Here is a 25,890-nt window from a genome sequence, read left to right on the forward strand (position 1 = left end):
ACTTCCTGGTGGCCAGCTTATACCCATTTGTTCTTGTGTCCACATTGGTGCTGAGCTTAAATAATTCCTCTCCCTCTCCTGTATTTATCCCTCTGATATATTTATAGAGAGCAATCATATCTCCCCTCAACCTTCTTTTAGTTAAGCTAAACAAGCCAAGCTCCTTGAGTCTCCTTTCATAAGACAAGTTTTCCATTCCTCGAATCATCCTAGTAGCCCTTCTCTGTACCTGCTCCAGTTTGAATTCATCCTTTTTGAACATGGGAGACCAGAACTGCACACGGTATTCTAGGTGAGGTCTCACCAGTGCCTTGTATAATGGTACTAAAACCTCCTTATCCCTACTGGAAATGCCTCTCCTGATGCATCCCAAAACCTCATTAGCTTTTTTCACAACCATATCACATTGGCAGCTCATAGTCATCCTATGATCAACCAATACTCCAAGGTCCTTCTCATCTTCCATTACTTCTAATTGATGCGTCCCCAATTTACAACTAAAATTCTTGTTATTAATCCCTAAATGTATAACCTTACACTTCTCACTATTAAATTTCATCCTATTACTATTACTCCAGTTTACAAGGTCATCCAGATCCTCCTGTATAATATCCCGATCCTTCTCCGAATTGGCAATACCTCCCAGCTTTGTATCATCTGCAAACTTTATTAGCACACTCCCACTTTTTGTGCCAAGGTCAGTAATAAAAAGATTAAATAAGATTGGTCCCAAAACCGATCCCTGAGGAACTCCACTGGTAACCTCCCTCCAGCCTGACAGTTTGCCTTTCAGTAGGACCCGTTGCAGTCTCCCCTTTAACCAATTCCTTATCCACCTTTTGATTTTCATATTGATCCCCATCTTCTCCAATTTAACTAATAATTCCCCATGTGGCACGGTATGAAATGCCTTACTGAAATCTAGGTAAATTAGATCCACTGCATTTCCTTTATCTAAAAAATCTGTTACTTTTTCAAAAAAGGAGATTAGGTTGGTTTGGCACGATCTACCTTTTGTAAAACCATGTTGTATTTTGTCCCATTTACCATTGACTTCAATGTCCTTAACTAATTTCTCCTTCAAAATTTTTTCCAGGACCTTGCATACTACAGATGTCAAACTAAGTGGCCTGTAGTTACCCGGATCACTTTTTTTTCCTTTCTTAAAAATAGGAACTATATTTCTCCAATCAGTCGGTACTACTCCTGAGTTTACAGATTCATTAAAAATTCTTGCTAATGGGCTTGCAATTTCAGGTGCCGATTCCTTTAATATTCTTGGATGAAGATTATCTGGGCCCCCCAATTTAGTCCCATTAAGCTGTTTCAGTTTCGCTTCTACCTCTGATATGGTAATATCTACCTCCATATCCTCATTCCCATTTGTCATGCTACCATTATCCCTAAGATCCTCTTTAGCCTTATTAAAGACTGAGGCAAAGTATTTGTTTAGATATTGGGCCATGCCTAGATTATCTTTAACCTCCACTCCATCCTCAGTGATAAGCGGCCCCACTTCTTCTTTCTTAGTTTTCTTCTTATTTATATGGCTATAGAACCTTTTACTATTGGTTTTAATTCCCTTTGCAAGGTCCAACTCTACTCGACTTTTAGCCTGTCTCACTTTATCCCTACATGTTCTGACCTCAATTAGGTAGCTTTCCTTGCTGATCTCTCCCATCTTCCACTCCCTGTATGCTTTCTGCTTCTTCTTAATCACCTCTCTAAGATGCTTGCTCATCCAGCTTGGTCTACAACTCCTTCCTATGAATTTTTTCCCCTTTCTTGGGATACAGGCTTCCGATAGCTTCTGCAGCTTTGATTTAAAGTAATCCCAGGCCTCCTCTACCTTTAGATCCACAAGTTCTTCAGTCCAATCCACTTCCCTAACTAATTTCCTTAATTTTTGAAAGTCAGCCCTTTTGAAATCAAAAACTCTAGTTGCAGATTTATTTTTGTTAATCCTTCCATTTAGTTTGAATTAGCTCATGATCACTTGAGCCAAGATTGTTCCCTACAACCATTTCTTCTATGAGGTCCTCGCTACTCACCAAAATTAAATCTAAAATGGCATCCCCTCTAGTCTGTTCAGCAACTACTTGATGAAGGAATCCATCAGCTATCGCATCTAGGAAAATCTGAGCCCTATTATTATTACTAGCACTGGTCCTCCAGTCTATATCTGGGAAGTTAAAGTCTCCCATGATCACGCAGTTTCCATTAGTATTTACTTTATTAAAGACATTAAAAAGGGCTCTATCCATATCCAAATTAGATCCCGGAGGTCTATAGCACACCCCAAGCACTATCGTAGGAGAGGCTTTACTAGTTATCTTCCCCAATGTAATTTTTGCCCAGACGGACTCTGTCTTATCCATTGCATCGCTTCTTATTTCTTTACATTCTACCTCATCATTGATATACAATGCTACTCCACCACCTTTACCTTTGTTTCTGTCTTTCCTAAACAGCACATACCCTTCAATACCTGAAGTCCAGTCATGACTACTATTCCACCATGTTTCTGTTATCCCTATAATATCTGGTTTCACTTCCTGCACCAGTAGCTCTAGTTCCTCCATTTTGTTACCTAGGCTCCTCGCATTGGTGTACAAACATCTTAATTTTTGCTGTTTGGCCTTGCTCACATTTTGTACCCTATTAGGCACAGTCATTCTACAACCAGTATAACCTATTAGACTAGTATCCACACCGCCCTCGCTCCTTATATACATTCTCCTACCCACGGCTGTATCCTTTCTTACTTCGTCTTCTTCCCTCTCAATGCTAGAATCTGGTGTGGAGATTACCTGGACATCTCCCAACCATCTTCCCCAAATTCCTAGTTTAAAGCTCTCTTTATCAGTTGTGCCAGCCTTGATCCTAGAAGTTTATTTCCTTCCCTACTCAGATGAAGTCCATCCCCTCCCTTGGTAACGCATTCCAGTGTTTCACCATCCTCCTAGTGAAAAGGTTTTTCCTAATATCCAACCTAAACCACCCCCACTGCAACTTGAGACCATTACTTCTTGTTCTGTCATCTGCTACCACTGAGAACAGTCTAGATCCATCCTCTTTGGAACCCCCTTTCAGGTAGTTGAAAGCAGCTATTAAATCCCCCCTCATTCTTCTTTTCCGCAGACTTAACATTCCCAGTTCCCTCAGCCTCTCCTCATAAATCATGTGTTCCAGTCCCCTAATCATTTTTGTTGCCCTCTGCTGGACTCGTTCCAATTTTTCCACATCCTTCTTGTAGTGTGGGGCCCAAAACTGGACACAGTACTTCAGATCAGGCCTTACCAGTGTTGAATAAAGGGGAATGATCACGTCCCTCGATCTGCTGGCAATACCCCTACTTATACATCCCAAAATGCCATTGGTCTTCTTGGCAACAAGGGCACACTGTTGACTCATATCCAGCTTCTTGTCCACTGTAACCCCTAGGTCCTTTTCTGCAGAACTGCTGCCTAGCCACTCAGTCCCTAGTCTGTAGCGGTGCATGGGATTCTTCCATCCTAAGTGCAGACTCTGCACTTGTCCTTGTTGAACCTCATCAGATTTCTTTTGGCCCAATCTTCTTATTTGTCTATGTCCCTCTGTATCCTATCCCTACTCTTCAGCATACCTACCTCTCCTCCCAGTTTAGAGTCATCTGCAAACTTGCTGAGGTTTCAATCCACACCATCCTCCAGATCATTTATGAAGATATTGAACAAAACCGGCCCGAGGACCAACCCTTGGGGCACTCCACTTGATACCGGCTGCCAATTAGACATGGAGCCATTGATCACTACCCGTTGAGCCCGACAATATAGCCAACTTTCTATCCAACTTATAGTCCATTCTTCCAGCCCATACTTCTTTAACTTTACGGAATGGATTGCAGTATATCACGGGTGTGGGCTCAATGTTTAGTTTTTTTCTGTCCCATCATTCCATGGGGTTCTGACTGCATTTTGCAGCATTTTTCAATGGCCCCAGTTTACTGTGTGCCCGCTATCTCTGTCTGAAAGGATGGATCTGCACTGTACTCTACAATTGTGGTCACTGTTATGAAGACGTCTCAGCTGATCATGCGGTGTATCATGAGCACCCAGTTGGAACAGGAATCAGAGGTGTCTTACCAGCTGTGTGCCATGGAAAGAAACAACACCAGATTACTTTTGGCATTCATGGAGCAACTGCACATAGTGGACCATCGTTTTGGGTTCGGGAAACAAGGACTGAATGGTGGGACCACATTGTTATGCAGGTCTGTGATGATGAACAGTGGCTGCAGATCTTTTGGATGTGGAAATCCACCTTCCTGGAACTGGGTGCAGAGCTCGCCCCAGCACTGCAGTGCAAGGACACCAAAATGAGAGCTGCCCCCACGGTGGAGAAGCATATGGCGATTGCTGTGTGGAATCTGGCAACTCTAGACTGCTACCGGTTGGTTATGAATCAGCGTGGAGTTGGGAAGTCCACCGTTAGGGCTATGGTAAAACAAGCATGCAGGGCCAATAATCACCTCCTGCTATGAAGGACTGTGACTCTTGGCAATGTGTGTGAAATAGTGGATGGCTTTGCAGCAATGGGATTCCCTATCTGCAGCGGAGCAATAGATGACATGCATATCCCAATTTTACCCCGGACCATCTAGCATCAGAGTACATCAATAGAAAGAGTTACTTCACTATGGTATTGAAGGCACTTGTGGATCACCATGGCAGTTTCATTGACATCAATGAAGGGTAGTTCGGGAAGGTGCATGATGCACAAATCTTCAGGAACACTGGCCTGTACAGAAAGCTGAAAGCAGGGACTCACTTTCCAGACCAGAAGATTCCAATGGGGGATGTTGAAATGCTCATAGTGATCTTGGGAGACCCAGAATACCTCTTACTGCCATGGCTCACAAAGCCTTACATGGGAAATCTGGACACCAGCAGGAAGTGCTTTAACAATCAGTTAAGCAGGTGCACAATGACTATAGAATGTACCTTTGGCAGATTAAAATCATGTTGGTCTTGTCTTTATGGCAGGTTAGACCTAAAGGAGGAAAATATTCCCATTGTCATAGCAGCCTGCTTTGCACACCACAATATTTGTGAGACTTAGAGTGAAAAGTTTCCCCTGAGGTGAAGCACAGAGTCAGATCTCCTGATGGCTGATTTTGAGCAGCCAGATACTAGGGCTATTAGAGGGGGGCTTTTCAAATATGGGAGATTTTAAGGCACCATTTTGACAATAAGTTCCCATAATGTGTCTTTCTATATAGCATTCTGCCATGCTTTGTTAACTTGCCACCTTGCATGAAAATTTTGATGATTCTTGACTGTGATTTGTACTCAGCAAATGATCAAATTGTCACGGTGTATTAATTCCAGAAGCAACCACTATGAGTAGAAAACAAATAAAGATTGGTTATCTTTCAGAGGGTATATTTTTATTAAAAACCAATTAACAACACACACAAAAGCTTTGGTGGGAAGGAAGAAAATAATGAAGGGCAGAGTAGGCTCTATTAACTGTGTATAAGTCCAGCTATCAGTTTGGAAGAGGTGAAGTGAATGGGGTACTGAGACAGCCCAGGAAGTGCAAGGAATGTGTGGGAGAAGTTTGGGGAGGTAATGGAAAGCAGTTCTTGTATCAGCTACGGCGGGGGGCGGGGGGGATGCATGGAAGAATTCTGCCAGAAGCATGATTAAAGAACTTCAAAATTTCCATTTGCTCCTCCATCATTTTTATCATCTGCTCCCGGCTCATTAAAATTTGTGCCTGGCTCTCCTTTCTGTCCTGCCTGTCTATTTTATAATTTTCTTTTTAAAGTCTCTCTCCACACCCTGAGTTCTTGTCTTTTGGCCACTGAGGATTATAGCACCTGTTGAAACATGTCCTCGTTGCTCCTCCTTAGTCATTTCCTTACCTGGGGGAGGCACTCCACCAGTGTGTAGAGGATTCTCCTGAAGACTACATCTGCAGAAACACAAGAAACAAGAAACAGGAGCATGATTGTTAGTGCACACACAAGATCAAATCATTATAGTAAAATGCATCTTTTCTTAAATATTAATCAGTTTCTCACTGCCCCTTGGCAAGCACTCAACTTGGGGAACACCCTAAAAATGGTGAGTTCAGCCCGGGCAGGGGTGATGGTGATCAATATGGGGTCTTGGTGTTTTTTTCAGGGGTTAACTACAGGTGACTAGGGACAATACTATAAATTTTGCCACCTTTTTCAACAGGCGGGATCACTGAAGCCGATGTCTGCCTCCTGAGGGTAAGCAAAGATGCAAGGGTGCATCTCCTGCATGTGTGTGGCTTTTCACCAGGTCCCTATGCTGCTCACTTGTGTGCCGCTTTGGTCCCTGCACAAGTGATTGTCGATTGGTGTGGGAAAGTTTCCTATGATGGTGGAAGGAAGAAAGCAGTTCTGCCAAGGAACCTTCAGCAGAGAATTGGTGAGTACCTCCAGGAAAGTTTCTTAGAGTTCTCGGTTTGCATTAACACACTGTTCCACTGCACATGTCTATCCCATCACCCACTTCTAAAATATACAAAGCAAAGGACAGCTATACCTCATATAACCGAACAGCATCAACTCAAAAAGATCACTTACCAGAGCTCTCCTCTCCTGCATCATGAACACCCAGAGACAGACTGCTGGGACTAGCTAGACCTCTCTGGAGTGGAGAAGAGATCCTGACTCACCATGCCACCAGATGACCCTTCCATGTGCTCCTCATCATCCTCCAACTCAACCTCCTCATGCACAACTTCATCCTTGGGGTTGAGTCCACTATCCGCTGTCTCCAGCCCCGCTGAAGTGTCCATGTGGAGATGGTGTTGCCATTGAGGATGGCGTCCAGCTCCTTATTACACCAGCAGGTCTTCGGCACAGCACCATAGTGACAGTCTGACTCCCTTTCCTTCTGGTATACCTTTATCTTCACACAGCACTGATGTGTGTTCCGTTTGTAGCCCTTATCCTACATGCCACACAAAAATCCGACTTTAGGTACCTAAGTTGCTACAGCTGGAGCGGAGCTGGGACTGCACAATCTCCTCTCCCTACAGTGCCAGCAGATCCAAAAACTCAGGTGTGATCCAAAGAGGAGAGCATTTGCTGTGTGGAGTCACCATGATCAGCTGGGAAGATGTGATGTGAGGTCTCCACACCAAGCAAACATGAAGTGGAATTTCAAAACTCCCAGGCCTTTAAAGGGGGAAGGGCAGAAGCTTGTGTACCTGGTTGCAGGGCAGCAGAGTTTGAACTGCTGGTCAGGATGGGTATTGTGGGACACCTTCAGGAGGCCATTTAAATGACATATCTACATTGACACTTTGTCAATATAACTTTGCCAAAAAACTCTATGCCTTTTGTTGAGGTGATTTTATTTTGTCAGCAAAGCAGGAGAGTTTTGTTGAAGGAAGGAGTATTATAGTGTGTACACATCCACTGTGCCGACTTTTGTCAGCAAAACTCTGTAGTGTAGATCTGGCCTTATAGATAGCTGTAATAAGCCACAAATCCAGTGTCCATATTCAGACCATAATTTTTAATGTCTCGCAAAGTTATGAATTTAAGCTCCCAGGCTAGTCTTTTGAAGGTTTGTGCGGGTTTCCTTTGATGATGAGGACTGAGAGGTTAGATATAGAGTGATTGCTTTGTGAAACATGTTCACCCAGAGGTGATATGCTATTTTTGTCTATTTTCTTCTAGGTCATTAATAATAGTGTTAAATAACATAAGACCAATAACGGATCCCTGCAGGACCCCATTGGAAATATACCCAATTGAAGATGATTGCCCATTTACAATTACATTTTGAGCCTATAAATTAGCTAGTTTTTTGTCCATTTAACAAGTGCCATGATAATTTTATATTGTTCCAGTTTTTTAATCAAAATATAGTGCAGTATCAAGTCAAACACCTTACAGAAATCTAAGTATATTATATTAACATTCTTAGCTTTATTAACCAAACTTGTAATCTCCTCAAAAACTGATAGTTTGACAGGATCTATTTTCCATAAATCCATGTTGATTTGCATTAATTACATAAAATTCCTTTAATTCTTAATAATTGATAGTTAATAATAAATAATATTATTAATTAATAATAATCGACCTCTCTCAGCCAATGCTTTATCTTGCTGGGATTGATGTCAGATTATAATTAGCCCAGTCATCCTGTTTACCATGCCTTCCGCTGTAAATCTCCGGGCATAGACGGGTTGACCGTGGCGTTCTAACACGTGTTCTGGGACTCCTCGGCCTGGACCTAGTCACCGTCTGAGTTGCGTCTTTGGAAACCGCGGTCCTCCCTTTTTCATACAGGCAAGCCGTGCTCGCCTTATTGCCGAAGAAGGGGGACCTCCACGACTTACGGAATTGGCGTCCCATCTCGCTCCTCAGCATGGACTAAAAAGTCATAGCTAAGGCCATCTCGCTGCGGTTGGGGTCCGTCCTGATGGACGTGGTCCACCCAGACCAGACCTACATCGTCCTGGGCTGCACCATCTTTGATAACCTGGATCTGGTTTGGGATCTCATGGAGCTTGGGTGTAGGGATGGTCTGTCGTTTGCCTTCCTGTCCCTGGATCAGGAAAAGGCGTTCAACAGGGTGAACCATGGGTATCTCCTGGGCACTCTGTGAGTGTTAGGCTTCAGACCCCAGTTTGTGGGCTTTCTCCAGGTGCTGTACGCTTCTGCAGAGTGTCTGGTCAGGCTCAACTGGACCCTGACCAGGCCAGTCAGCTTCGGGCGGGGAGTACAGCAGGGGTGCCCCCTCTTGGGCCAGCTGTACGCTCTGGTGATCGAGCCCTTCCTCTGTCTCCTCCATCAGAGGTTGACAGGGTTGGTGCTGTGAGAGCCGGAGCTGCGGCTGGTCTTGTTGGCATACGCTGACAACGTGATCCTCGTGGTTCAGCACCCGGGTGACTTGGCACAGGTGGAGGATTGCCAGGCAGTCTACTCGGCAGTCCCCTCCGGGTCAACTGGGTCAAGAGCTCTGGCCTGATGGTTGGGGATGGGTGGCAGGTGAGCTCCCTCCCACCCGCGCTTCAGGCCATCCAGTGGAGCGTGGGTGCTCTGTTCTATCGAGGCATTTATCTTTCTGCCACACATCCGTCTCCGCCGGAGAACTGGCACAGTTTAGAGGGCAAAGCGGCTCTGGAAATGGACAGGACTGCTCTGGTGCCTCTCCCTTCGAAGGAGGGCACTGGTGCTCAATCAACTAGTTCTGTCCATGCTCTGGTACCGGCTCAGCACTCTAGTCCCGGCCTCGGGCTTTCTGGCCAACCTCCGGATGGCAATTCTGGAGTTCTTTTGGCCAGGAGTGCACTGGATCTCTACAGTGGTCCTCCACCTGCCCCTGGAGGAGGGAGAGCAGGGCCTGAAGTGCCTACGCACTCAGGTCCATGTCTTCCACCTCCAGGCCCTGCACAGGCTCCTTTATGGTGCAGGTAGTGTGGTGTGGAGAGTACTGGTGCACCCCTTCCTGCGCCACTTCTGATGGCTCTTATGTGACCGGCAGCTCCTTTATCTCCATTCTAGAGGTCTTCTGCCAGATCTCTCCAGGCTGCCGGTCTTCTACAAGGACCTCCTCTGGACCCGGAAACTGTTCTTAGCGACCAGGTCTCTAGTGACCACCGAGGGGGTAGATCTCCTCATGGAACCCCTGCTACACAACCCCCAGCACGTGTGCAGGTGGTGGAGTCCCCCTGGGTGCACCAGAGGTTGGTCCTGGCATGAGTCACTAGAGTCGGAGACCTCCTGGATTATGACCGGGCAGACTGGCTGGATCCCCGATGGTCGCTCAGCGCATAGGGCTCTCCAGGCCTCGTAGTCCCCGGTGTGTACTTCAGGAGGTGAGCACTGCTTTGCTATCTGCTGCTTGGGCCTACCTCGACTGGGTCCTGCAAGAGGGCATGCCCTGCCCACCTTCCACCCCAGGCCCTCCGGACCTTTTCATCGGGTCCTTGCCCCGTAGACAACCAGCTCCCCCCTTCTCCCTTCAATGTGAGTCGGCTGCACGATTTGCAGCTGGTTTGTTTCCACACCATGCCAAGGAAACATTTATACATGCTCATGCTCCACACCCTTCACTTCCTCACCCTCGCGTCCCGCCCCGACACAAAGTGGCGGGACCTCCTGCCACCTCTGGAGGGTGAGGAGCTCTGATGGGCCAGCCTATATTCCACCCTGGTCCCGAGGCCCATTGGGGATATCGGTTGGCGGCTCCTTCACAGAACCATGAGCATGAGCGTGTACTTGGTATGGGTCACCCCCGTCCCAGACTCCTGCCCCTTCTGCAGCTTGAGGGAGACGCTGGCACATGTTTACCTGGAGTGCAGCAGGTTGCAGCCCCTCTTAAACATCCTGTTATGGTTTTGGTTGCACTTTTCCCCTCATCTCCTTATTTGCACACTCCTTATCCTTGGCCCCACAAAGTCACGGGACCTCCTGGTCAACTTCCTCCTGGCCCTGGCTAAAATGACCACCTATAAAACCAGGGAGAGGAAGTTGGCTGACTGGCTGACTGTGGGGCCTATTTCCAATCCTCTGTCCATTCACGCATCTGGGTAGAGTTCCTCTGGGTGGTGTCCACTGGCTCCCTTGACGCCTTCGAGGAGCAGTGGGTGCAGTCCGGGATTCTCTGCTCGGTGTCCCCATCATGTTCCCTTCGTTTGACCCTTTGACCGCACTCCTGTCCCTGTTATTTTATTAGTTGTCCCCCGGAATCATTTGGTTTCCAGGTCCTGTGGATCCTCCCCTTATGCTGAGGGGGTGTCCTTTAGCAGTGGGTGGGCTCTGCCCACCCACTTCCTGGATCCCAGTAGGACCAGACCCCTGTACCCCACTGCTCTGGGTCTGTCACAGTATTTAGGCACTTTGAGATACAGACAGATGCCTAGTGGGATTTTTGAAAAGTGCCATTGTGGGAGTTAGGCACCTCAGCACTTTTGAGAATTCCACTAGCTGCCTGTATGCATCTTTAGGTGGCTAAATACCTTTAAACATCTGACTCTTAGGCATTAGGGCCCAGATGTTTAAAGGTATTTAGGCCTTACTGTGCTCAGCATAGCAACACGTAACTGATTTAGAAGCCTAAATCTCATTTTCAAAATAGATTTAGGTCCTTGGGAACCAAAATCCCATAGACAGAGAAATTTTGGCTCCTAAAAAAGCCTTTTCAAATGTGATTTAGGCTCCTAAATCAATTACCTGCTGCAATGCTGAGCATAGGAATGCCTAAATATCTTTTAAAATGTGAGCCTAGGCACCTGTCTCATTGAAAGCCAAAGGGACTTAGGCTCTTGAGTACCTAATTGACTTTTGAAAATGACAGTCTCCTAACCACATAGATGCTTGAAAATTGTGCCCCTCCTCACTTTTGTGAGAAAGTGCTACCCTTGGGGAAGCTTTAGAAAGTTGGCTTTCCAACCTTTTTGCACAACCAGAGCAGGTGAAAGTCTAGTCCTTAGATTCTATTTCATTTATTCATTCTATCTTCAATAGGGGGAAAAATCCCTTCCCTCTATCTCTGTTTGTCTAGAGTGCTTAAATGGGTTGCCATCCCTGTACCTTGTGGCGGTCTCTGACCAGGGTCATTCATATGGTGGAGACTAGGTCTTTGCCAGATAGATGGGAATCATTGATTCACCACCTTTAGTGAATCCACTTTAACATTAATATTTGTCCTCTGTAAGGAGAGCAAGATCAGCTCCAACAGATGGCATGTCTGCAGTGCTCAGCATATGTCTCCACTAGGCAATATGGTGAATATTTTTCATGGTTGTCATAAGTATATAACCAAAAATTCTGTCAGGGCTACAAATCTGTTCCTTTCACTAACCAATTTAAATATTAAAGACAATTAATGTTAATGTAATTTTTCTAATTTTATGATTGCAAACTTCTTTCAAACATGGGAGGGGGTCTTTTCAGAGCACCTGGAGTCCAGAAAATAATTAAACTCATCAAGGTTCATTGAACAGTAGAGTATTTTATAGCTATGTATTTGTATCCTCATGCATTTTATTCTTGTACATAATCCATGTGTCATCTTTTTTCCCCGATATAAAACCCTTGAAGATTGGGTATTTAGTGTGTCCCTTTCCTTATGAAATATCAGGGCTATTAAGTTCAGCTGAGGGGGAGAGATCCCAGATTTAAATGGGAGAGGGATGAAGGCAGTATTTTCAGTGAAAGGCCTTCAACTCTGCAACAAAACTTTCCCAACTGGTCTGCTACACCCTGAATTTGTTGACTCTGATGTCATGTTGCAAATCTTATCTATTTTCTCAGATTCCAGAGTGGCTGCACAGCTAATGGGAATGAGTGTTGAAGAAGTTTTCGTTTTGTTGGATTTAGATGTGATCATTGGGTCCAATTTTCCTGGATGAGACTAATACACTTTATTCATATGCCTAGAGCCGTAGAAGATACATTGCAAGTGAACAAAGTAGAGATGGACTCCCAATATTTTCCTATGTCAATCTCTTCACCCCTGACTGAGGTTGTTGCAGAGTAGGTTGATGCAGAGTACATTGTTACCAGCCTCTAAGGTTTCCAGTTTATTGTCATTGGATGAATTTCCTCTTTTATAAAAAAAATACCATAAATTATTAGAATGTATGAAAAAATATGTGAGTCACATTTATACTGCAGTAAAAAAAAAGGTATAGATGTATGACGTTGTTTGTGGAAATTATGGGATACTTCCAATTTGTTTGCTATACTGGTTTGGTAGGTCTATATGTAACATAATGCAGAGGGCGGGGGCAATGGGTGATGAGATGTCACTGATGCTCTGCTGTCTGATTAATAATCTGGCAGTTGTCAAAGTTGGACAGCACAAAGTCTTTATGTCAACATATGTAGCAAATACAAGTGTAAAGTTTTCAAAGCTAATGTGTCCAAAGAAGTAGCTTGTGCTGCCTCTATTTCATCTTAGAATTTACTCTGACGTAGGGCAGGGGTACAGTAAACAAAGAAATTCAGATTGATGCACTATTTTGGAAACTGTCTGACAATATTATCAACTGCGCAAATGAACAAAGCTAGCAAGGCCTGGGACATGGGATGGAACGGTTTTGGAGGTAAGAATATTTCTTGTTTCAAACCATTCCCAAGCAGTGGTTTAGTGTGTGCAGTCCTCGGCATAATGAATAGTGTATCTCATGAAGGGCCTCATACAAATCCCATGTGAAAGACAGCCCAGGCTGGAGACTCCTATACGAAGGACGTGATGGGAGTTAATAATAAAGTTTAATAACTTTAACTCAGAAGCCAGGAAAAAAATAATTTGCATTCCATGGTCATTATATATGATCCAGTACAATGTGCAGCAAGTAGAATGCCCACATTTATCTTAATGATCAATTCCATGACCTATGGGAAGTTCGACTTTACTGTAAATGGCCACCATCTGCACTGTTTCTTGTTGCTTTTACTTTCAGTGGCAATAATGGCCTCCAGTCTCCACAATCTGCAGTACTGAATATATCTCTGACACTTTCTACATACAGGGAAATGGAAGCTGCCAGCTTCTTTATATTTCTATTCAGCATGATCCTTATGTTGCATTGTGCAGGTTTAGATCTGGTTATGCTGCACTATGTGATGTGATGAAAACAGATTGAATTCAACAATAGTGGACAGATTAAACATACATTTGCCTTAAAATAAGAAAGGATCCGAAAGACAGAAAAAGTGTGTATGCAGTTTGAAGCTATAGATCTCAAGGGGCAGGACTTTGCCACCAGTTTTGCAGCACAAATGAACCAAAAAGCTGGTTTAACCGGACAGCTGGGGATTCCTCTAGTATGGGCAATTCCCTGGGTAAAATATATACTTTTAGATAGACAAATAGACAGACAGTCCTGTACTACCTCCCATCACATCCTTCAGTATAGAAGTTGTGTTGAGATCAAAATACTTATGGATTTTATCTAGTCTGAACATTTCGGAGGTACCCATGTGCCATGCTATGTGGTATCAGTCTGCAAACAGGAGACATTTATTAAAAAGAAAACCCCTATATGATAGGATTCCCAGTGTACAACCTGGAACTGGGGTACCACTGTACCCCCTTCACTCTCCAGCCTGGGTTGTCTTTCACAATGCTTTGCTAGTGACAAGCAGCAAACCCTTCCAGGCACTGTTATCACTTAACACAACAACATGTGGAGCACCACACTTAGCTAAATGACATGAATGCTCCCAGAACTACTCATGAGTCACACAGAGTAAGGCGTTAGCAAATCTCCTAAACCCACAGCCCTGCACTCTCGGAATATATCATCTTGCCCTGGTCAGAAGCCTGACCAGTGTAAGTTTATTACGCAGTCTGTCCCTCCCTCCCCCGATGTGGAGAGGACACACACTAGCCTTTGTAAACTGAGCTGAGATTTCCCAAGAACTTCAAGCAAAACATATAGTTTTAAGTAAAATATAAAACACATTTATTAACTACAGAAAGATAGATTTTAAGTGGTTATAAGTGGTAGGCACAAAAGATCAGAGATAGTTACCAAAGCAAATAAAAGGTAAGCGCACAGTCTAAATCTTAAACATTATTATACTATGCAGTATTTAGATCAAGCATTTTTTCTCATCACACTAGATGTTGCAGATAGGTTATAGTTCTTAAAACACTGAAATCTATTGTGCTACATTTTGAATCAGCTACTCTACATGATGAAGGGTGCAGAGTCTAGCATCACGCCATATAAATATACATTTTGAAAAAAAGTGGAATTCCACCAGCTCAAAGATCGGCTGCTGCATAAAATACACTACCATTTCCATATTCAGAGGCAATATGAGAGTGAACTTTCCCGTTTCTCTGTCTTCCAGTTCTACTTAAACAGGGTGCTTTTATTAAGAATGTCACGGGTTCATCGTACTAGTATGCCAGCATGGCTAGACATATAATACCACCAGTCAGTGTTCAAAGAATTAATGACTGCTTGGGAGGATGTTATTGCTGCAGTTCTAGTAATCTGTGCTTGGTCACTTAATTTATTCCCATGCCTAATAGTTTAATGTTTTTTTTCTGCTTTGCTTTCAAGTGGGAAGCATTTGTTTTCTTGAAACCCCCTTAGTTCATTATAGTTCCTGTGTGTTCTAATTTTCTGGTGCAGATTTACAAATGCTTCTTTATGTTTAAATCAGGATGCTTTTTAAAATCTATTTTATTTTATATTCTAAAACTTGGGCTTAAAAAATACACTCTGGCCATTTTGACAGTTTCTTATACCAGCTCCAAGATTTCTTCATTCATAGTTTCAGTACAGGTCATTTGTCTCTTTCTTCTTTCGGGACTTTTTTTTACAAGTTAATTTAGTGCTTTTCAAAAGTGCCAACCTGTTACAACACTAGAAAGTTAAATTCTCTGTTCTTCCCTGGAACAGGTACAGCCTGGTACAAACAGGGCAAGAGGGGAGAGAATAGTTCAACTCCTTTCCCCCACCCTCCTTCACCCTTCTGGTTCAGACAACAATGGACATTCCAGCTCATATGAAAATGCTGATGGCACTTTTTGAAATGGGGTAAGCTAAGAATGATGGTCGGGCCATGGGCTGTTTTCCTACAGATTGTGAAGTAGCCATTAGATGGAAAAGATTTGGCTACAACTAATCATGAATCATGAAACCGGGCATGCTCTACACACCTTTTCTTCACTGTCTCTTCTGAGCTGCTGGATATTGTTCACCTCCTGAGAGCTTGTCCCTGTCTCACCAGCCATTTGGCGGGCTAGCATAGCAGAAACTCAGCCTCTCCTATTAGGTGTGTCACTGTCTCCTTTGGGATTATATTGCCAGCAGCTGAGCACTCTGGCTCTGATCCAGCAAAGCACTTAATCATTTCTTTTACTTTAAGAACATGAGTAGCTCCCTTGAGTTCAGTGGAACTATTAATGTGCTTAAAGTTAAGAATGTAAGTATGGCCAGCACTCAGCACCATGCAGGACTGAAACCTTATCCTTTTGCTCTGCTCTTCCTAACCCTGTTCCCCTTTGTATAATTCCACAGCATATTTCCTCAGATGTCCCTTCCAAGGAGATAAAACAGCTGCTTATGAAATGTGAATGGATCTGTAAAACATACAATGGACAACTGTATTCACTGCTTTAGACCGTTTTAGTTCTTACTTTTCCCATATCACCTTTTTCAATTTAAAAAGTTATCCGAAAGAAGCCCCATCTTTGCATTTTAGCATCCCCTATCCCAGTGTTTCCCAAACTTGGGATGCTGCTTGTGCAGGTAAAGCCCCTGGCGGACCCAGCCAGTTTACCTGCCGCATCTGCAGGTTCGGCCGATCGGGATCCCTCTGGCCACGGTTTGCTGTGCTGGGCCAATGGGGGGCTGCTTGAAGCAGCACGGGCCAAGGGAAATACTGGCCGCTGCTTCCCGCAGCCCCCATTGGTTGGGCACAGCGAACCGTGGCCATTGGGTGCTGCGATTGGCCGAACCTGTGGATGCGGCAGATAAACAAACTGGCCGGGCCTGCCAGGGGCTTTCGCTGCACAAGCGGTGTCCCAAGTTTGGGAAACAGTGCCCTATTCCATGGGCTAAATAAGGAAGGACTGCTCTATGTTCTAGTCTAATAACCATGACCAAGCACGTTAATTGTCCTACCTGGAGGTGTCTACTTAAATCCAGCTCATTCTCTGCAATTCCTTTAATTCACAGAATATAATACCAAAAAGGATGATTATGATCACCTAGTCTGACCCCCGCATAACAGAGGCCATAGAATTTTATCCACTAGTTCCTGCATGGAGATCATAATTTATTCTTAACTTTATTCCACGATAAATAAAACATGATTTAGTGGCAGATTAACATAATTCTTTCAGATCATTGAGTTTTTCCATTTTCTCTGGTATTATTTATTTTTTCCCAAATACCCAATGTGATGTGTTGAACCACACCCCCCACCCCTACATCTGGGATGCCACCTGATGTACTGGGGTTTCACTGAGCCTCTCCTGCTCCACCAGCCTGAATTCCCTCTCCCTGTTTTGCTGAATTAGGCTCTCTGGCCTTTTGCAGCACACACACACCCAGGTAGGGCCACACCCAGCTACAGACACAGACTGAAGTCAACTCTGTGTGAGAGGACTCACCCTGCACTCATGTGCACACCCCTTTTTGGGAGATAAACCCAAAGGTATATTGTCTTGTGCAGTATAGAAAAATCTGCACCGCGCAAGTGCATAAAAATTCATCCTCTTCTTCAATGTGAAAAGAGATATGCTCATTTTCTTGCCTCCCCAGTGAGAAATTGCACAAACTGGGTTTAATAATAAACAAAACAAATTTTATTAACAGTAAAAGGCAGATTTTAAGTGGTTAAAGGGATAGCAAATGGAACAAAGCAGATTACTAAGCAAATAAAACAAAACACACAAAGTAAGCTTGATTCACTAAGGAAATTGGCTACAAATAGTAATTTCTCACCCTATATATTGTCACAGGCAGATTACAGAGAGTCTTGAAATCCAGCTGCACTGGCATGTAGCTTGAAACTTCAGGTATTATTACTCACAAGCTAGACACCCTTCCAGCCTGGGCTCATCTCTTCTCCCCCCAGTTCAGTTCTTGCTTCCAGGTGTTTCAGTAGTGTTTCCTTGGGTGGGGAGGCAGAGGAGAACCACGATGATGTCACTCCCCTGCCTTATATATCTCTTGTGTATGGTGGGAACCCTTTGTCTTCCAGTGGAAAAACACTGGCAACTTCCAACACTTCCAACAGGGGAGGGGTCCAGTACCAGGTGGCTCAGTCACATGTCTCTGCAGAGTCATAGCAGTCATTACTCTTAGGCTGTCTGAAGTGTCCACAGGAAGACTAAGCTCATTCACAGTCCATTGTCTTTGCTGATGGGCCATCAGCCCTGTCTGGCTTTTCATTGTTGTACCTCAAAGGCTAGTTGTGGGTGTCACCCAAAATTTAAAATACAGATGCATTTAAAATACAGATACATGATCAATATTCCTAACTTCAGATACAGAAATGATACAGGCATACAAATTGGATAATCACATTCAGTAAATCATAACCTTTCCAATGATATCTTACATGAGCCATCTTGCATAAAGTTATCTCAGTTATGCCATATCCATATCATAAGCATATTTCCATAAATAATATGGAGTGTAACATCACACTCAAGTTTATCTGTATCTGCAATACATAGACAGATACCTCAGAGACATTTCCCTCTCCTATTAAACTGGACATTTATCCCACAATGCTCCGGACAGAAGCAAGTCCACAGTTTATCCCACAGCATTTTAAATTAAAACTAAATTACATAAAAACATGAAGACACTCACGGATTTACATAGCCACACAATTGGAATTCCATGCACATGCACACACAGCTTGTCAAAGTTTGGCCTAGAATGCTTGCACATCCAGGACTTAGAGGTTAGGAAGGTCCTTGGATGTCCATGTCAATTGAATAAACACTGCACTGTTTCACCTTAGGAAAAGAATCAATAATCAGTATTTCACAGGGACACCACATACAGGTTATTTTGACATTCCACGAGGGCTGACATCAGAGCAGTCTCTAGCCTGAGAATTTCTCTAGACTGTGACTGGCAAATGACAGTGTATGAATATTTTTTCTCTACTCTGGTGTTACAGAAAGTAACTTTTTATTCTGAGACATAGGGCAGGAAAGGGGGAGACACCACACTTTCCTATCACAATAGCCATGTTGCAAGCATTACATTTATTTTATGTATTCATTAATAATCAGATAGCAGGAGGATGAAAGGCGTTAAACATTTTTATTAATCACATTGCCTGGCTGACTTTTGACTTCTACACTGACATGTCCTAAAGTACTATATTTTTTTCATTCAAAATTAATACTAGATACTGTGTTTTAAATTTAGAAGGTAGCTCATACTTTTAGCCTTGCTCTATTCCTTCCATCAGTTTGTGAACTCTTTATCATTATCTTTTGTCTTCTAGACAAAAAGGACACATATATTTGCATTGACATATAGGACCTTGTGCCAGTGTTCTTTTGGGTTTACTTTAGAAGTCTTGCAATTCAACTTTTTGTCTAGTCATGCTTGTCAGTCCTAGCACCTGAATTATTTATGATAATTTAAAATAATGTCTCCTTTCTCTGTTGGAAAACAATACACTTTCCACCTCTCAATCTAACTAAAACTGCAGGGAACTAATTAGAGGAGTAATCACAGACAAAATATGCTTCCTAAATGCTTAAAGATTTATCAGTTTCTTTCTTACCATTCGACCTAATGTCAATGATGTAGGGATTACATACCAGGAAATAAAATGTGAAAGAAAACACTTATACTTAACAGAATGAGGGGGGAAATAATTACAAGTGTTGACTCTAATAAATATTATTGAAAACTATAGGAGAGCAAAATTTGTCAGTAATCAGCTCTTAATCCTTTAGTATTGTATTAGCTCTGTTATTTTTATGCTCTTGAGAAACATAATGCAGCTAAGGCATGAAACAGCTCCCTTCTAAATACCAAAGTCTATATATTATGCAGTACAAATGATAAATACTTGTACAAATACAAGGATGTTCTTGGCAAAGCTACCATTAATTCATACTGTATAGACATTGGTTTTCCCCAGTGCAACTATAATAGGAAAAAGAACATTGTGAGAAATAGGGGGATGGCATATAGTACATGAGAACAGCAACCTTCAGGCAGGCTTGATACTGCTGGATCCCTTGTCATCTAGTGCAACACCATAATATTAATAATGAGGGTTTGCTAAGCTGTTTTAAATGCTACACGGAGATTACTAAGCCCCTCAAAAGATGTGTTCAGCACTTTGCCTATCAGGATGGAGTGAGCCCTGTTTTACAAGAAATTGTCAACATGTCAGAATGCAGGCTAGTATCGATATGTAAAGCAGAAGAACATAAGAACAGCCATACTGGGTCCATCTAGCCCATAACCTATCTTCAGACAGCGGTCAATGCCAGGTACTTCACAGGGAATGAACAGTACAGCTAATAATCAAGTGATCCATCCTGTCATCCATCCCCAGCTTCTGGAAAAATTTTTGCTTCCATAAATATTACCAGCAATGCTGGGTACTTTTGTTTAGGGTAGTATTTTCAAGAGTGCACAAGTCACCTATGAACACAAGTATGATTGAAAGTCAAAGACTTGTGCTCCCAAATCACTTATTTACCTTTGAAAGTCCCACTCTTAGTCCACAAAAGGACAAAATTTAGCATCTTTTCTTTCAATTTGGTGTTGATTGACATATGCACAACTTCCATCTCCACTATATTGTCATCCAGTTGTAAGAGTTTGGCTCATTTTGGCACAAGCCCACCAAAGTTGTTAGTTATAAAAGGGTTTGAAAGAAACATCATTAAACTTTAAGAGATTCAAACTTTTCTGTCAAATTGATCTTCAGTTTAAGTGGTCAGTATAAGCAGCTTCATGGAACATGTCAAAGACTTTCCTGTTTTCATTTTTACTCTCATATCCAGACTTCTCCAAGGTTGCTTCCACGGTAGTGCTGAAATGCTCTTTTTCCATTTTCCACAGATCGTTGAAAACCTATTTTGATCTCTTTCCTGAGATCAGAATAATTTTGGAATCAAGACATGAAAAATATGGTGAGTTTTCCAGTAAAACATGATTGCTTAACTTTTGTATTCTTTATTGATGTTACTAAAGAGCTGAATGAACTCAGTCAACAGCTGCAGAGAAAAAGACAGGACATTATACACATCAATGCAGAAAATTCAATTAAACTGAAATTTGGTTAATGAATCTTTTTTTGGTTACAAGATTGAGATCATCAAGATAAAACTGCAATACTGTAGGCCTCTGGCATAATATGGAGTTAAGAATTTTCACCACCATGGCCATAAGATATGTTAAGATTTTTTTTTTCCATCCAGTGCTTGATAATGATGAGCAACAAAACTTTGCCTTTCTATGTGAATATTTTAAAGGTATATAAAATTGAAAGACAACTTATTGATGTGTTGTGAGAGAGTGATTCTTGCTCTGTCCTTACTTCTTTTGGTATTGTAACTTAAAATGTCACATTAATTATAATAATCAATTACTTCTTTTTTATAGAAATGGAAGGGCCCATCCCTTCATGTCAATCCACCTTGTATATGTGCACATGCAATCTTGGAGGTACAAATCATGTCTGTCTGCAATTTTCTGCACTCTACCTTGTATACTCAAATGATAGAATTTGTCCTTGCAAAAAAGAGACACCCTCACACTCAAAATACCCAACATGGTCACCTGGGATGTGGAAGGACTAAATACCCAACATGCTCACCTGGGATGTGGAAGGACTAGTTTAAAGTCCCTGCTTATGTGAACAGTTCCCACTCGTAGCTTCAGAAAAACCAGGCTAGCAAGTGCTCATCATTAATTATACAGCATACACTTATACAATTATACAGCATCCACCAGGGTACCTTAACTCGGTGCATTTATTATTACTTCTTCCTATGCTCCACATACAATACCATTTTGCAGCAGGTGGTTAAAGGCTCCATTCTGCTCCTTTTATATGCTTGTTTTCTTCCCTAGATTCTAGAAGCTGGTGAACTAATTACTTCCTTAGCACATCAGGCTCCTTACAGGTGCAAGCAATCCTTTCTATCCTTCCAAACCCAATCAAGTTATCTAACTCCCTCCCACTTTAACCACACCTGGGTGATCTAAGTGACCGGGTGCTAGTCTCCAAAGGCCTCTATTTGTAGCTGCTATGACTACCTGGTCACACACCTCCCCACTTTATTTTTCGTAATTTAGCTAGGGCCCTTTTTTTCCATTGGGGCTCAGTTTTCTCCCTGAGTGTGCTCTACTTTCCTTATGGGGGAGTGATCCCCCACCATCTTTGGAGTTCTCTGACTGTCCATGGACCTCTGTTAGGGTCTCCCATTCTCCATCCACAGAATGAGCACCCCGCAGACTTTTGCTCTGTGTCTATCCCATTCTTTGTAGAACACACTAGGGCATCCTCCCCCATCAGCACCACACCATCTGATGGTCTCTGCTCCCCCTCAGGTGTTAAGCCCTCTGGGATCTTTTCTTCTAGGCCCCCTAACTGGGGTATAGTGGGTTCACCTCCCACTGCTCCTCTGGGCTGTTATTGTATGGACAGTGCCTGCTTCTCACCCCCTTCTTTCACTTCTCCCCTACCCCAGTAGAAGTAGGTATTTCATACCTGGGACCCATTTTCTTTTCTTGTTGGTTCTTGTCAAGGGTTTCTTGTGGGCTCTGGATATCATGCTCAATCCTACCTCCACTGTTTTCTAGCCTCAGTTGAGGTTTCTTTCATTGTGTTTCCTCTTGCCTACTTAAAGAGAAAGAGTCCCAGTCAGTCCCTAAAGCCCACTGGATGGGGCAAAGTTCCCACTGTCCCAAACTTTTGCTGTTTGACTCTTACAGTTACCTCCGATAGGGCTAACTGCCACTGGATAATTTTTTTCACCCCATGTATTCACTCTTTTCCTAGAGTTTCCAACTGCCAAAGCCACTGTGGTTTAATGAGCCTGCTCTACAAGAGTGAACAACTGACTGTTGAATCAATATCCCCAGTCAATGTTAGGAGTTATTTTTACTCTCTTCTGAGTGTTCCCTATCATCCACGTCCAGCCACTATATTCCCCCCAGTCTGCATTCCATAGATGGGCAGTCCTGCATAATGTGGTCTTTCCCCCCTGTGACCCTCTGTACCTCAAAGTAGCACCCTGTAACCCACATATTTACCACTGCCATAAGATTACAATATGTTTTATACAAAATATATCTTGTAAGATATCATTTTAAAAGTCTTGATCTGTTGAACATTAATATCCTATTGGATTGTATGTACTATCATTGTATGTGAAATTATGAAGTACTGCTATATGTGTTACTGAAATATGCTGTGAGGTTGGGAACACCCACAACCAACCTTTCAGTTACAACAAAGGAGTAGCCATTGCTGGCCTAGCAGGCATTAATGGCTCATCAAAACCTTATCCACAATCCCAGAGACTTCTTGGAAAAGGCATGTGTGACATGGAGGAGGACTAACACACATCACAATATGCATCTTTCTTGAAGCTGGAAGAAAGTATAAAATAGGGAGAATGACACGGTCACTTGGCCTTTTCCCCCCACCATCTCAACACATGGAAGAACCTCTGGAAGACATATACTTTGAACTGGGGAAGTTTGGTCCCAGGCGGGAAGGTGGGTCCAGTCTGTGTACTAAGGAACTGAAATCTGCTTTTACCATCTGTTAGGGTGAGACACAGCTTGATTCAAATCTTACTTTGTCTATGTAAGTTAGAATTTAGACTGTAAATTAATTTTTGTTTCTTAGGTAACCAATGTTGATCTCTGTGCCTCGACTTATAATCACTTAAAATCTATTTTTCTGTAGTTAATAAATCTGTTTTATATTTTACCTAAAACAATGTGCTTTGGTTGACATACCTCAGCTCAGGTTACAAACGCTGGTGCACGTCCACTTCCTATGAAGAAGTGGGAAACTTATTGATGATTTTGCACTGTCCAAGGGAGTCCTTGAGCAGTGCCAGACTGTATATTTCTGGGTTTCAAGGCTGAGGAGCTGGGGGGAATTGGCTGAAGCCTCCCTTTTGATGGGTTATGAGTGCTGGGGAATCATTCATGTAATTCAGTTGGGTATGTCCCTGCCTATGAGTGGCTGTGTAAGTCCAGAGACTGTCAGAGACTTGTAACTTGACATCAGTATCACAGTGTGAGAAGCAGCTCAAGCTGGTGGTTCTCAAGGGCTCAGTGGTCCCACAGTCCAGGTTTGCACCAGGGGGACCCTGCCACCCCTCCACACCAGTATCACGTTATATCCTGGCTGGCTGATGTGGCCTGTTTTGATTCTTTTCTCCCACTCGCAGGCCTTACTGTTTGAGGGATTTTGCCTTTTTTCTCCACTTACCCTGCTTGTGTTGGACAAGCCACTTTTCTTGGAAAATCCATGTAAGCACACTTCTTCGCCAGTTTTACCACTGCCTCCATCATCTCTGGTTGATTTCTCCTCACCAAGATGTTAGTGGTATCTGGGAGGCTCTATACAAATGCTTAAATATCGTGGCATCCATGACCATTTCCATATCTTGCCTTCTTGGCATCAGCCATCTGTTGGCCAATCAGTTTATTTCTGTGCAAATGATCTGGACATTATTCATAAGTCCACTTGGCCACCATACATTTCTATCAGTATCTTTCAGCTGACAAACCTATATGTTCAATATAGCAGCCTTTAACACGTCTTAGCTCTTGGCCTCCCTCAGTGCCATAAACGTGGCTTGGGCTTCTTCTGAAAGATAAGGATATGACTATAGGGCCAATAACCTTCATTCCAGCCAGTAGAAATTCTCTCAAAAGTCAGAAATAAAATGTTGGGATCATCCCTGGGGCCCATACAAAATCCAAACTCTCCCTTGCCCCACACCCGCATCCCCACAGACTTCCATTTTCTGTGGAAGGACTTGTCACATGTTTTATTAACTGCAGCTGTACTGGGGCTTCTTTCATGAACTCCTGAAATGCTTGCTGTTGCTGAATCTGCTTGTTGCTCTTTCTGCTGAAATGTCTGCAGTATCATCTGCATCTTCTTTTGATGTTCTATCAATCACATCGGCTCCTGTATATTTTCCCTGGTACAGCCTGTCCAGTGACAGACTGACTCTCACCCCTCCTTTCTCTTGCTGACTTGGTGGATCTTGGATAAGCCCCCACTTGTGAACAGGTCCCCCCTTTAGCTCCTGGAAGCCCTGGCTAGTAAGCCTGTCCTTTGGTGAATTATACAGTGCCTGCAGATCACTAGGGTATTTTCACCAAGTGTGTTTATTATTGGTTCTTCTTTATGCTCCACATGCTACACAGTATAACAACACATAAATGGAGGTACCTTCCTTTGTATTTGTTTGTTTGTTTGTTTTTTGGCACAACAACCTCATCATATGTTTTTTTCATTCATTTTTAGTCAGATTTTTATATATCATTTCACTCAGTAGATATCCTTAAAAAAAACATAGCAAGGAGTTTTTGGCAGTATTTCATTTCCATGATACTCTCTCTTTCCCTTTAGGAGAAAAAAATTGATTCCAAGCCAACTCAATTTTTCATAAAGCAACTTTCTTTCCAGAGAATATTGCCCACAGTTTAGGCTGGTTTTGTTCCATGGGTCAGTCTCTTACATTTGCTTTCTTTCCTGGATTCTCACTGGTGAGCTAATTACATGCTTAGTGCATCAGACTCCCTACAGAAGTAAGTATTCCCTCCTACCCTTCCAAACCCAGTAAAGCGATCTACTTCCTTCCTAATCTAACCACTCTCAGTGTCCTGTGTGATCTAAGTTTGTGTTTCTCAACCTTTTTGACACCAGGGACCAGCTTGCTGCCTTCCTAAACTGTGCCAGGGAGATCTCAGGGACCAGCACCGATCCACAGACTGCTCATTGCGAAACAATTATCTAAGTGACCAGGGTGCTGGGCTCCAAAGAAGTCTATTGGTAACCTAGTGCATCTGTCACACCTTCCCAATGAAGGAATGTTTCATTATTTGTATAAAATGGAACAGCTCTGGAAGAGATTGACTCTGTAGATCAGGCAGATTGGGATTAAGCTGTAGGAGACCATATTGAATCTGGTCTCCTACAGCTCAGGACTTCTCCTGGCACTCACTCGCTCGATCTCGTGCTCTCATTCCAGAATTGTGAGTTTTGCAACTTGGGAGCTCTGTCTCAATTTCTTCCCTCTCCTCCCCCTCCCAAGATAAAGAAACAACATACTGAATTTTTAAAACATTCATTTCATTTAAGAAAAGAAATACATATACTAAGAAAAATGAAATACTTCCAATAAA

The sequence above is a fragment of the Dermochelys coriacea genome, chromosome 3 (genome assembly GCF_009764565.3).
Source record: "Dermochelys coriacea isolate rDerCor1 chromosome 3, rDerCor1.pri.v4, whole genome shotgun sequence".
In the NCBI taxonomy this organism is placed as follows: domain Eukaryota; kingdom Metazoa; phylum Chordata; order Testudines; family Dermochelyidae; genus Dermochelys; species Dermochelys coriacea.